The 13,660-nt window shown below is 36.8% G+C and overlaps 1 protein-coding gene across 1 annotated transcript in view; it reads right to left on the bottom strand.

The window, feature by feature from the left end:
* The window catches only part of LOC149568292 (uncharacterized), a 67,696-nt gene extending 54,378 nt beyond the window's left edge, over positions 1-13,318 (bottom strand). The window contains exon 1 of the mRNA XM_089821277.1: positions 13,080-13,318. The gene's annotated coding sequence lies outside the window, so the exon portion shown is untranslated. The remainder of the gene's footprint in view (positions 1-13,079) is intronic.
* Positions 13,319-13,660: the final 342 nt, after the last annotated feature.

Raw genomic sequence — 13,660 nt, 5'->3', positions numbered from 1 at the left:
AAGTATTCTTTATGGTTGAATAATGCTCTTCAATCCTTCATGTTGTTATTAATTCATGCTATATTATTTGTATAATGAATCATGAATGATTCAAGCATTGATATTTCTCTTGGATTGTTATTAATCTCTGTGAAAAGCTGTCGGCATGGCACCAAGGTTAAAGTACCAGATGTATCTAAGTATTCTTCTACCAAGGAGCAATTACTTTTCATAAGAGGAATGCAATGGGAAGATGAGAGATATATAGACTGCTTCATTGATACATTTAATTGTATCTCCCACCCTCTGTGGGCAATGCTAGGTAGATCCATCCTTTGCGAGCATGCAAGATGGTATCATAGAAAGTCCATAATGTTCAATATCACCCTCTGAGAATGCCATAGTGATTATGTGAATATTTTGAATGTTTTGAATCCTCCCTAGCTAAGAGGGAGTATTGAAATTAGCTAAATTGGACTCTAGCATATTTAATTCTATTGTACTGGCCAGAAATGAAGGTTGTGATCTCTAGATGGGAGATACATTTGATAAGGCTTTGTCAGGTCAGAAATATTAAATGAGGATACATTAGGCTGCTGGAAACTATTGTCAAGCACAAAATTCATTGTAATATTTGGTGACTATCTACCATTCTGGAAGGTCATTACTCAAAGAGTATTTGGTGAATATCATTGATATTCTAGGAGGCCAATACTCATGATATCATATGCAATATCAAAACATTTTACTCAAGGCATTTCTGATCTTTCCTCAAGTCCAAGAGGGAGTGTTAATGATTGTGGACTTAGAAAAGATGCATTCTATATAACCTTATGACTATTCAGATTATTAGTATTGGTTCTCTTAGAAAGAAGGGAATAAAGTGACATCATGTTGTGACACTAAGATCATTAGCATGGTATGCCTTCTTGACAAAAGGAGAAGCTAAATGATCTGCAATGACGAATCTTGACTCAAAGGGAGTAGACCATGCTTTATTTATTCCCAAGTAATAAAGAATTTGTAGCAAAAATCATAAGTATCATCTTATAAGAAGGTTATATGTCAAAGAAAGTACTTAGAAGATTGAGTTGACTCCCCAGGATCTAGGTTATACAAACTCAAACTAAGTGTACCATGTCAAGATGGTGTATACTCATAAAGTACAAAAGCTTTCATCAAGGTTATGATGGAAAGATAAGTATCTATTGTACTTGAGCTCGTCTTTTACCTTATGTCTATAATATCTTTCATTTGTATTTCTTATAAGAAGAGTATATGCCTTGATTTTGTTTTCTGAAGAATGTTCTTGTAGGAAAGAAGTTTGGATTCAAAGGGAGTCTGACATCTCATCAAGGCAACCTTGAATAAGGAGCAATCATCTGATAGGCCTACTTTTACAAACATCATGGTGTCGAAGCATTTTTCAGCAAACAGTCTTGCAACATCAGTTTGCAGTAATAGAAAAGAATCTTCCAACACGAATTTGATGTGATAGCAAATGATCTTATGGTGTTTTTAAATCAGTAGAGGACTACTGGCAAATCTTGAATAGATTCAAGATTGTGTTGTGAAAGAGACATTTCGATGTCTATGAATCACAACTTGGATAAAGAGAGAATTTAATTATTCTCTAGACTTCATCCTTAATTAGAAAGCAAATATTCTTATCAAACCTCTTTGAGAGTGATCATCTCAGGAAAGATCCAAGTATGATTGAATTATTTTGTATTCTTATGATAATTTTATTGTTGTCAGGCTATTGACTGTTATGGGCTCCAACATGTGTAATCATTATTTAAGAGATGATGATCTCTGAAATAATGAATAATTGTGTAAAAGGCATTATGAGAGATGACGATCTCTTAGATAATGTACTAAACAGTAGATTTTACTGTAAGATCTAGATGAGTTTTAGATCGTCTTGTGACATTGACATTGCTATGTTCATGGGTCACAAATTGGATAAAGGAAGAATTTTATAACTTCTCCGGGTTTATCCTATATTCTGGTAGATCTTAAACTCAGGATCTCGTTGTGATATAGAAATATCAATTTCTATGAGTCACAACATGTATCTTATCACTAGTAGTAGTGATTTGTCGTATCACAGGTTTAGTAATATGACTTTGTATCATGTGTTCTATGATACTACATACTAAGAAGAGACAGACAGATATAGAGTATTAATTCTTGCTTAACATCTGTATTGATGTTGCTAGATATGATATCTCTCTGTAGGATTATCAAGTTAAGAGGGAGTGTTGAGAACGTAATCTGGATAATGCTACAGGTCTATTACTGCGGGCTGTACATTCTTCTATGGATAATATATATCCAATGATTGACAATTAACACATTTATACCTTCCCTAGAGAAGCCAGCGATTTCCAAAAGGTGTTCTTGTTTTGCATTTAACTTAACTAATGCTTAGTTTTGTTAATTATATTCAGACTCCTTCAAATCGGCAATTTAGGGATAATCTTGTGTTATTGTCAAAACTAATAGTCATGTCCCTTAAGGGACATACCCTCTAGATGGGATATATATAGGGTTGAGAATGTAGTTTGGAGAACACACATTATAAAGCAGTCTGATCTACAAGCATTCTCCTTCCCACGGATACCTAGCAAAGGTTTTTTCAATCACAAAAGTTCGAGCATAGAGGATTGGACCTGCAGTAAGCACAAAAGGCATCTGCCTCACAAATCTGAATATACATTTGCAGAAGATCCATGTAATTAACACTTAGGTCATAATTATAAAGGGTTATGAATTTTCAAATGGATTGTAATTATGAAGGGTTGTAACTTTTCGAATGGATTATGATTATAAAGGACAACATAAATACAATGGGCTTTCTTCAAAAGGAGGAGGAAATAAAGAATCTTATATGTTTCTCAGATATATTATATCTATATGATATACGTATTGATGGGGAGCTTCTTCGCTTAGAGCCTTTTTTGCTCTACCAAGGCTACTTCTTAGCCTTCTTAGGGTCCCTTCTCTAACCCTAACCTAGAGGACACTCTCCTAATCCCCTCTCACCAAGAAACTCTCCAATCAATTCAAGTTTCACTCCTTTAACTCCAAACACCCTAACTGTGCACCTTTTGGCTTAACTAACCAAAACTCCACCAAATGCCACCAGTAGGTCAAAATCAAGTTTGGACCTTCCTCTTGAGGTTCTTGACACATTTCATAACAATCTGCATCATCTTGCTAAGTTTCACACACTCACAATCCAATATTGCTTTGTTTGTCCTTGTAGCCCTAAGAGCCCTTATTAGCCCTCCTAGAAACAAGGAACCTACAATAACTCACAAAATCCCTTAACAGGGCCCATTGGAGCCTTCTAGATTTGGTTTCCTATTGACCTAGGCTTGAAGATTTTCTAGGTCTTAAGTCTCCATGGTGTCCGTACAGTACGATTCCAGAAAACCCCTATTTTGAAGGTTTCAAGGGCAATGATGGCAAATCAACTTACCAAATGGTTTAAACCTTGCACCAAGCCTTCTCCTTTGGTTTGTGGACATCTAACACTTTCCTCCACCACTGCCCATTCAAGATTGGCATTTGCCAATCCACTGTTCATGCTAGAACCCACTTGCAAGCATCACTGCACCTTGCCAAGCTTCTACTAGCTTGCCTAGGCCTTGCTTGCAAAACTAGAAAACAACATTTCCCAACCTCCAAAGCTGATATTTACATAATATACAATGGCCATTACTTGATTCCTAAAGGCCATGGACTTTCAACCATGGGAAGTAGAGCTTTAGCCATGTTTGTGTTGATTGCTCAAAACTAGGCATCAGGAATGTAAAAACTAAATAATTTTGTAAACCCAATAAAATGACAACTACTGATCAAAACAAACTTGCATAGGATCAATACATGAACTCAAGCAACTATTCCATCAAGAACGGTAGGCACACCAATCAAGCAAAACAAGAAATCCTTGCAAAACCCGTTTTTCTGTCTACAAATCCTTATTGTTTCATTAATTGTCCGTACATGTGATTCAACCAACCCCTTCAAATGAGTTAAATCATGCTTATATAGCCTTCAACTAACTACTCAAACCCTTGGGTCGAGTTACAAACACCCATCTTGCCTTTTCCTAAAAAAGTGCAAAAATTGCCATTGCAACTTTGCAAAAATGTCAATGAGCAATTTGACAATTTTTTGCAATATGGCTTCTTGGCCTTCCAAACTTATCAATCCAATTTGACTTCAAACCACCTAAAATGTTCTAAGAACACCTAAAGACCTTTCAAAATCATTTCTTGCCCCATTTTAAGGTATTTTTCCATATTGTGCTCTTTAGCACAATTGAGCATTTTTAGGCTTAATAGGACCTAAATTGCTAAAAACACGACTCAACCCTAACTCCTTTCTTAATCACACCTCCTAAACCTACCTTGGGACTTTACACTTAGTCCTATTTCCTAAATGGTTGGCTAGACCATTTACAAGCCAAAATTATCTTAGTGTTTTGTCTTACCCCAAGGTGCTCCTGCACCACATATATATATGAATAGTGATCATAGATCGATAAGTACAACTATTGCATTATTAATATTATTTACAATAATGAGATTGTAATATCAATTATAATAGCAAAATCAGAAATATATCCACATTTCAATCCTAGTACTATTTGGCTAAGAAGGGAAGACTTAAGTGTTGCCACGGAGGGACTTGCGTAAATTCCAAGCAATGGATCTTTGTCCCAAGACAAGGCAAGGGTTAGCGTTCTATAGGCCTTCATGATATCGAGTTGGACCTATAAACTTCGAGGGAATCCATTGATAGTGGTATATAGGCAACTTAGTTAATGCCCACTACTTCTATAATTAGCTGGAATAACTAATAAGGTTGGACATAAATGATAAAGTAACTTTAGTAGCATGATGTTACCAAGGAAGGGCTTGTATAAATCCGAAGTAATGGATCATATTCCATTAGAGGATAAGGGCCAACGATCCGTAAGCCTTTGAGATGCAAACTCAGACCTTTGAACTTTGAAGGAGTTCATAATTGGTGTCTAGGCAACTTGGATGATATCTATACTATGCATCCATAAGCCAAATAATAATATGATTGGGTAATTGGAACTATTGATATGGACATATTCTTAATTTACATACATTACGATTGACTAAATAAGTATCAATCATGAACGACCCCAAAAGAGGACATTACAATTACCTAGACAAAGATGAGCTTAAAAGGAATAACATATGCTTCAAATGTCAAGAGCCATGGGAAAAAGGGCACAACCGTCGTAAGAGAGGGTTAGACATAAAGATATCATGCTATAGATGCAAGGAAAGATGGGAACCTGGCCATAAATGTAAAAGCCAAGCCCACCAATTAGAAGCAACTTCTAAGGAAGAGAGTAAAGAAAATCCTAGCAAGAAGGCCAAGTATGATGATATCGAAGAACAAGTAACTTTGGCCACTATCACTCAAACTGCTAAACGCCATCCCTTCCGCATAAAAGGCACCCTTAAGGGACCAAAAGTCATCACCTTGGTAGACAAAAACGATATTGGAGACTAAAGATTTCAAAGGCTTTACAGCAGCAATTGTGATAGAAGCCATGGTCAAATGCACAAAGATAGCTCCCCCAATTAGAAGTGTGTTTGGGGAAGCACCCCATTAAGGAAGACTTTTATGTGGTACCATTAGATGTTGACAAGATATTAGGCACTCCTTGGATATATTCTTTAGAATGCTTTATGCTCGATCTACCACACTTAACAATCTATTTACAGCATGAAGGGCAAGAAGTGACATTAAAAGGGACCCAAAAGATTCCCAAAGGTAGTTGCTTGCAAGAGGATGGAAAGAAGTTTTAGGAAATGTCAAGGGGAGTGGGCAGCTTAGTGCATGATCCTTAAGAAGTTTGCCCCACAAGGAAGACCATTCACATTGATAAAAGACCTATTCTAAAAAGGCGTAACAAGTCTTTGATGACATCCCCACAAGGTTACCCCACAAAAGGGGATTTGAACACATCATACAATTGGGAAAAGGAGCACAACTTGTAATTACAACTCCATATAGGCAACTGCAAAACTTTGAAGACGAGATAGGAAAAATTATAAATGAATTACTGAAGTTGGGTCACATTCAACAGAGTTCCAACCCTTTTGTATCATGGATTGTACTAGTTAAAAAGAAGGGTGGGACAATGAGAACGTGTATAGAGTATAGAGCCTTAAAAAAAAAGATTATCAAGAATCAATATCTTATCCCTAGGACGGACAAACTCATTGATGAGCTCCATGGAGCCAAGTATTTCTCAACAATCAACTTAAGGTCACAGTATCACCAAATAAGAATGAGGGAGGAAGATATCCAAAAAACAACATTCAAATGCCACTATGGACATTCAAGTTTCTAGTCTTATCCTTCTGTTTAACAAATGACCCCACCACATTTTAGTCCTGTATGAATCACAGCTTCAGGAAGCAACTCACAAAATTTTTGTTAATATTCTTTGATAACTGTTGACACAAAAGTTTGCACCCTTGCTTGAGGTATGACCCTCAAGCGACCTTGTGTAACATGGAAACAACCTCCAAATATGGGACTTACGCTCTGAGGCTAAATCTCTAGAGAAGGTCGGCTTCCTCACTATCAGGGTGCACCTAAACTACTACTTGAGAGAAAAAGGGAGAAGGAGAACAAAAATTAAAATGCTGAAAGGGAAAGATGATGCACCAAGATAGAACGTGGTTACGACTCTGACTGCATGAAACATCAATGAAACACTCCACTATACACAACTCCCCAACCCTAATTACCCCTCACAACTCATATACAGATCAAGAACTAGGTAAAATGCTACAAGGAAGAAGCTTCACAGGATAGCATTATCAATAAGCAAAGTAGATACAACATATAACTTGAAGAAATAAGAAGCAACACTAACATAAGGCAAGAAGGCATGCACAACATTAATGGTGGAAGAAGGTAAGAAATAGAGCTATTTCATTAATAGAAGGCAAAAGTTGCAGAGCATAACGCTACTGCAAAATACAAACAGAGAAGAACCCCTAAAAAATATTTACAATTGCCTTTTAAAGAGTTCAGGCATAACTCTAATTTAACTATGGAGATCAAAGCCCAACCAAGGTGGAGTTGAGTTGTAGAGGAGAGCAATAACTGAATATCAGAAGAAAATTTGACCATGGAATGCAACTCAATGTTGGAAGTGACAGGCAGGGCAAAAACAATGCATCCAACCGTAAAAGGGATCAAATCACCAAAGATTTGATCATTACATGCATTAAAGAGGCATGGAGGGCATTGGCATCGTGAAAACCAGGCCGAAGAAGTCGTTGGGCATTGAAGAACAAGCCCTGTTAACGTGTCATGGCCGCAAGATGCTAGTCTGCCAACAAAATGCAAGGTTGACCACAGGGGGGGAATTTGATTTCCCCGAAATTGAATGGTGGTCATCGATGAAGGTCCTCTCATTGAAACGGACAGCCCAGATGCCGTAGGAAATCTCCCAACGAAAGATTAAGTCGCCATCGTTGATGCAGATCTTCCCCCCAAGATGGACAGCCAAGATGCGAGAGAATCTCCCTTAACGAGAGATTAAAACATAGTCGTCGATCAAGATGATCTTTATTTCCAATGGATGGCTGAGATGCAATGAGGAGACTCCAAAATGAGCTAGATACAATGGTTGTCACACAATTCCGGACTTCAGAGCCTTATGGAGACTCTGTAGCATGAAGAAACACCGGAATGGCAACGCGTGGTAGCGCGACGCAATTCTAGGCTTCAGAGCGTTGAAGGAACAAGGCAGCATTAGGAAACGTCGGAATGGCGACACGTGGCAGCATCTCTTGCCTTGCCATTTGACAGAACAGACGGCGATCTTATAATCCTCCGTTGAATCTCCATCGTCGATCTATGCAATGCATGTTGTGTTAAAAACAAGCGCCGGAGATGGGACCCTCTACCAAGAATAAACTGAGTTCACTCGGTCAATGAAGAAACTGAGCTAACACAAAATATTAGCCGCCAACCTTAGTGGGTTAACCCAAAACAAGAATCCAGCACATTGAAAGATCTCTTTGATCGGATATCTGTGATGGGCTGAATGGAGGCAAAAAAAGCCAACAATAACAGCCTCATATACAGTAAAACATGATCATCTCAAGCATATTGAGGAAGTATTGGAAATTCTTGAGCAAGGATCACTTTACGGCGAAGCTTTAAAGTGTGAATTTGGAACTATTTAGGCCACAAGATCAGTGAACAAGCTGTGAGTGTTGATGAAAAGAAAATCAAGGCTATTAAGGAATGGCCTAAATCCAAAACCTTTAACTCAGTCAAGAGGATTTGTAGGACTATGCAATTATTACAAAAGGTTTGTGAAGGGGCTCTAAAAAATGACAGCCCCTTTACAAACTTAACCAAAAAGAGAGTTATTGGATGGAATGAACAAGCTCAACGAGCCTTTGAGAACATCAAAAAGGCCATCTGTCCATGTCCTATTCTGGCCATCCCTGACTTCTCTTTTCCATTTGAACTGCAATGTGATGCATCTGGAGAAGGCATTGATGCAGATCTCATGCAGAACAAGGACCCAATTGCTTTTGAAAGTAGAAAACACAATACCAAGGAAAGGTCTTACTCTATCTATGATAAAGAAATGTTGGCAATTATGCATGCCTTGGCAAAATTTAGGCAATACTTGTTAAGACAGATCACAATAGTTTGCAGTTCTTTTTAAAACAAAGGGATCTTGATGATTGTCAATAAAACTGGGTGAGCAAATTGCAGGCTTTTAACTTTGAGATAGAATATGTAAAAGGAAAGAATAATATAGTAGTTTATGTATTGTCCAAAAGGTCCCACTTGTGTGCATAACCAATATTACAGCAGACTGTCACTAATGAAGAAAATAGTCGTTTATAAACAAGAACATAAATATCGATCCTCAATAAAGATACTCACTGACCTGGAAGCCTGCGATTCAAAATACTTGTCAAATGGATCAACAAGAGTATCAACCATAATTAATAAATAAAATTAATGTTAAAGCAATGTCTTGGTAGGACAGCAATTATAATCCATATCCATTAGATCATGAAGAGGCACATTAGAAAACAATTTCAATTAGTATACAATGGTCGATGTCACATGACAATTAAGTTATCAGGAAGCATGATAGTATTGCTCTGATTATGCAGCAGCTAGTATTGATAATGAAATTATACAATTTAAGAAGACACTTGGGTCATGTCTTTTGCACATGGCTCCTCATCCCAAGCATAGGTTATAAGAAGACACTCCATCATCAATTCGGACATTGGAAGAATTGGGTAAACAGATTATAAACTACATCTAGCTATCATTAAAGGACTGAAGATTATTAAATAATAATGATTTAAGGATATATTCAGTTCAGACAGATAGTCTGAGATGTGGTGTCAGCAAGGATTAGCGCATTAAAACTATCAACTGTTACAGTAACCTGGTATGTTCAGTATTCTAATATTTAAGAAGTATAGTTATGAATAAATAAGGTATATAAGGTTTATCAAGAAACGATAAATGGTTGAAATATATAAATATGTATATCCTTGATTGAATCCTACTACTACTCAATACCTGAAGAGGAAGGGACTGAAGTGTTTCCAAGGAGGGGCAGTCTAAACCCAGCCAATATATTGATTCCCAAGAGAGGGTAGGGATCAATGTCCCTTAAACCTTGAGGGTATAGTCCTAGGATAGGATAAGGGCTTGGATCGGTAAACTTTGAGGGAGCCTATTGTGCCTCATCTCTAAGCACTTTAGTTACATCCATATCTTCTTCCTTATCAAACTTAAGTAGCAGTAAGATCAGCATTGACATTTAAGAATTAAAATTAGTAAAAGAAGCCAAATTACTTAATATGTTTGATAAATGAACAATTTTTCCTCACCTTGAATCATGGAATAACATAGATCCGAATCATTATATCTTTGTCAATTCAGCTTAGGATAATTCTGGTTAAGACAGGCCTGAACCTTGCAGAGGGCATTACAGACATAGAATGCATGATAAAGGGTGGAAGTAGATAATAACAGCATGGAGAATGGGACAGTTCCAACTGAGGAATGGTGTGCAAGGTATTAATATGGAGAACGAACAGTCTAATGAAACATCACAAGGTGTTTGCTGTGGCATGTAATAAAGATATAATGAAGACAACAAGGAAAGCATAAGCATTCCTTTTGACAAATGATGATGACAAGAGGCCACAAAGATATTTGTTGAAGATTGTGAAGACATGCAGGACAGAAGTATGGTTATATGCAGTGGGCAACAAAATGCATGAGCACCATTTCAAAGTTTCAAACTATGAAATGGGCAGCATGTTATGAATTAAGAATGCTATGACATTGATTTACAATGACAGAAGTATAGATTTGAGACAACAGTAATGAAAACCTACAGAGATAGAAGAAGAGTGATAGTGAGCATGGAACAGTCATACTGGTATAACCATCTTGTGAAAGAGGCAGTCAGAGAATGCTAAGGAAATGACAACATATGGGGGTAGTTTCAAGCTTTAAAGGCTTTGACAAGACTCCACATATGATGCAAGTGCTGTGAGAAATAGGACAGAAAGAACAAAGAGGAGAGTCGAATGCCATGAAAAGGGGGTAAAGGCAGTCCATGCATGAAATAGTCACAGTTTAGCAATAATTGGTGACAAGTCTAAAAGGGCAGATTATCATGGAGTAAAATGGCAGAGAAGCCAAGAAGGGAAGTTTTGGAATAGGTTATGAACATTCATCAAAGCATAATGAAATGGAATTTCGTCAGATATTGTAGTTATAAAATATAAATACCTTGATAAACATGATACATGGTGATACTATGAAAAGTAGAAAGAAATGAGAGAGGTTAGGTACAAGGAAATGGCAATTGTTTTTTTTAAAGAAAACATAAGGATAAAGAAAAAGATGAATCACAATGACACAGTATACCTAATGACAATGAGTTAAATGATGAATGGATAATGGAATATGACTATAACAAACTCTTAGTAATGGTGGCATGTGCCATTTTCTTATCCTTAAAAATATCCCACGTCCCTAGAAGGTAATTGTCATTTCAATGTTGTTTTTCACATGTTCTAAAAGCGTGGAACTGCAGCTCAAAGCAGGTTGAAAGATTTGAAAGACAATTATGAGGCAGTTGTAGCAATTTGAACAACAAATAATGACATATGGGACACCTGGGAGGCATATGCCAGGCATCTAGGGGATTCCAAAGAGAGTATGCAAGTTGAGACCAAGTCAACACTTCCCTCATCTAACACCACCCAAGAAGATTTCAAGAAATCAAAACAAAGGAAGCTTCTTTCTGGAACAAAGATGGAATGCAACCAGGTCAATTGAAGTCATTAATGACCCTAACCATGCCCTATTATCGCTCATATTTGTTGAGGTTGAAGATATAGTACAGCTAGGGAGGCTTTTTTGGGAGTTCTTGCTGGTTTTTGGTCAAGACTGTAACCTGAAATAAGGTTCTTTTGATCTGATTATGCCAAGAGACTCAATTTTTCAGATTATGCACTGCTGCAAACCTTATGGCTGCTTCAATGAGTGCATTATATTGATTGATGAGTGTTTCTGTGAAGTCCTTTGTATTTTAAAAATTAAATTCCTTTAATATTTGTCTCTTTGGCACCTTTAGGTAGTAAAATATACTTTTTCAGATTGTAAGTTGTGATGACTTTGTTATGGTGTAAGTTGTGAAACTATAAGTTTCCTTCTAAAGATTAAAAACTGTTTTGAACTCAAACCTTCCTGCAAATCCCTGATGCATTGGTAAGTGAACACATTGAAGTAGTGTAAAACAACTTTTTCTAAAGAAGTAGCAGTATGGGTATGAATTCATTTTGGTGCATTGAACCATGGTGTATTTTTTGTTTTCAAAGTTATTTCTCTTCCCTTTTCCCAGAAAGCAAAAGTTCCAATGAGGTACTGAAGGGAACAGGCCCTCTCTGAAGGTTGACCTCTACTATCAAAGCCCACACTTTGCGAGTTAATCCAATGTTTCATTGCATGGTTGAACCAGGTTCAACAAGGGTGCATGTTATAGTGACAACAGTGAGATAATAGGTCAAAAATTAGGAAAACATAAATTTCTACGATGATCCCTGAGTCCTCCCTCATCCCCCAGCTAAGATAGCAGACTTAGCATGATTCTCCAACTTAACAGGTCATTGGCAACATTGTACAACCCAGGTCATTTCCCACATTAAACAGATCAATGGAAACAGCATGCATAACTACTTTAACAAGGTTCCTGACAGGGTACCAGATAGAATGTGAAAAATTCTGCCGTTACCGAATATGCCTCAACTCATTCCCGGAAAAATGAAGTAAACGGAGTTCTGTCTTCTACCACATTTCCCATTTTAATGATAAAGATAATGTTTTATGTGGATTACTAAAATAGGAGTATAATGTCATCTTTGGATATAAATAGCTCAATTGACACATGGGGCAGGTACATAAGCCAAAAGCAAATGCAAATCTTGCGGTTGGCTGCCCATCCAAATATATTTTACCGAAAGGATAACCGGGAGCTCTCAATGTTTACCCTATGGTATACACTGTATGGTATACATGTACACTGTGAAATCTCTAAATATTTGATGCCCCCTATATGAAAAATTATCTGTGCAGACCATCCTACCAGAAAAAAGAATTGCTTGAAGAAACAGTAAAATTCTCACCAACCAGCCTGCAAGCAGACAACTAATAATAAGCAAGGTATATCCTTTATGAAAGCATAGCTGCTACCATAAATACAAAAATGGAAAGGCGTATTTGGAGGAAACCAAGTATGATAATTACCTTTTGTTTTCATTTAAACTGAAACAAGCCCAATTTTGGATTATGTTATTTTCAGATAAATTAGACACAGAAATTAAAATGATTTTTAAAAAAATATCGAACCATCGGCATCAACAAGCCTTTCAGGGTATGAAGATAAAGAGAAAGCTTGAATAGGCACAGGTTTTACAGGCTAACAACTGAATTCTTCTGAAGTAACGGAAAAATTGTACCTTCCAAAACCCGGGAGATTGCTGCGAGCGAAGCGCGGATCCGCAACTCAAAACGAATGTTGAACAATCGTCGTACAGATTGCGACGGTAACGAGACTGAAACGAAACGGATTTCCACTCTCCAAAGGTTTTCCCCTGTCGTTCACTTCTATTTCTATTTCAAAACTTCGTCATATACCAAAAACATGGCTTCCTCGTCATATACCAAAAACATGGCTTCCTTTGGGGCCCGTTTGGTTGCTGGCATTGGCATTGGCATAGGCATAAGAATTGAAAATTAGAATAGAAAAATGGAATGCGACTGGGAATGGAGAATGGGAATTGAAAAGGGCAATTCCAATCTCGTTTGGTTCACTTGGAATTTGATTGAGAATATGTTAATTTATTGTTTGATTGTACAAAAATGGAATAGGAATAATGTTTTGTATTTTAAAAAATATTTCTCTTAAATTTTTTTGTTTTTAATTTGTGTTTTTTGGTTTATTTTTTAGTAATGGTAAAAAAGCTAATTTATTTTCATTCTTTATTTTATTTATTTCATTTTTTAAACAAATAGATATAATTTTTTTTTAAATTATTAA

This window comes from Cupressus sempervirens, chromosome 3 (genome assembly GCF_028749045.1).
Source record: "Cupressus sempervirens isolate cs-2001-9-10 chromosome 3, ASM2874904v1, whole genome shotgun sequence".
Lineage (NCBI taxonomy): Eukaryota > Viridiplantae > Streptophyta > Pinopsida > Cupressales > Cupressaceae > Cupressus > Cupressus sempervirens.
The sequence above is the reverse complement of the archived record's forward strand: the minus strand, read 5'-3'. Positions and strand labels throughout refer to the sequence as shown.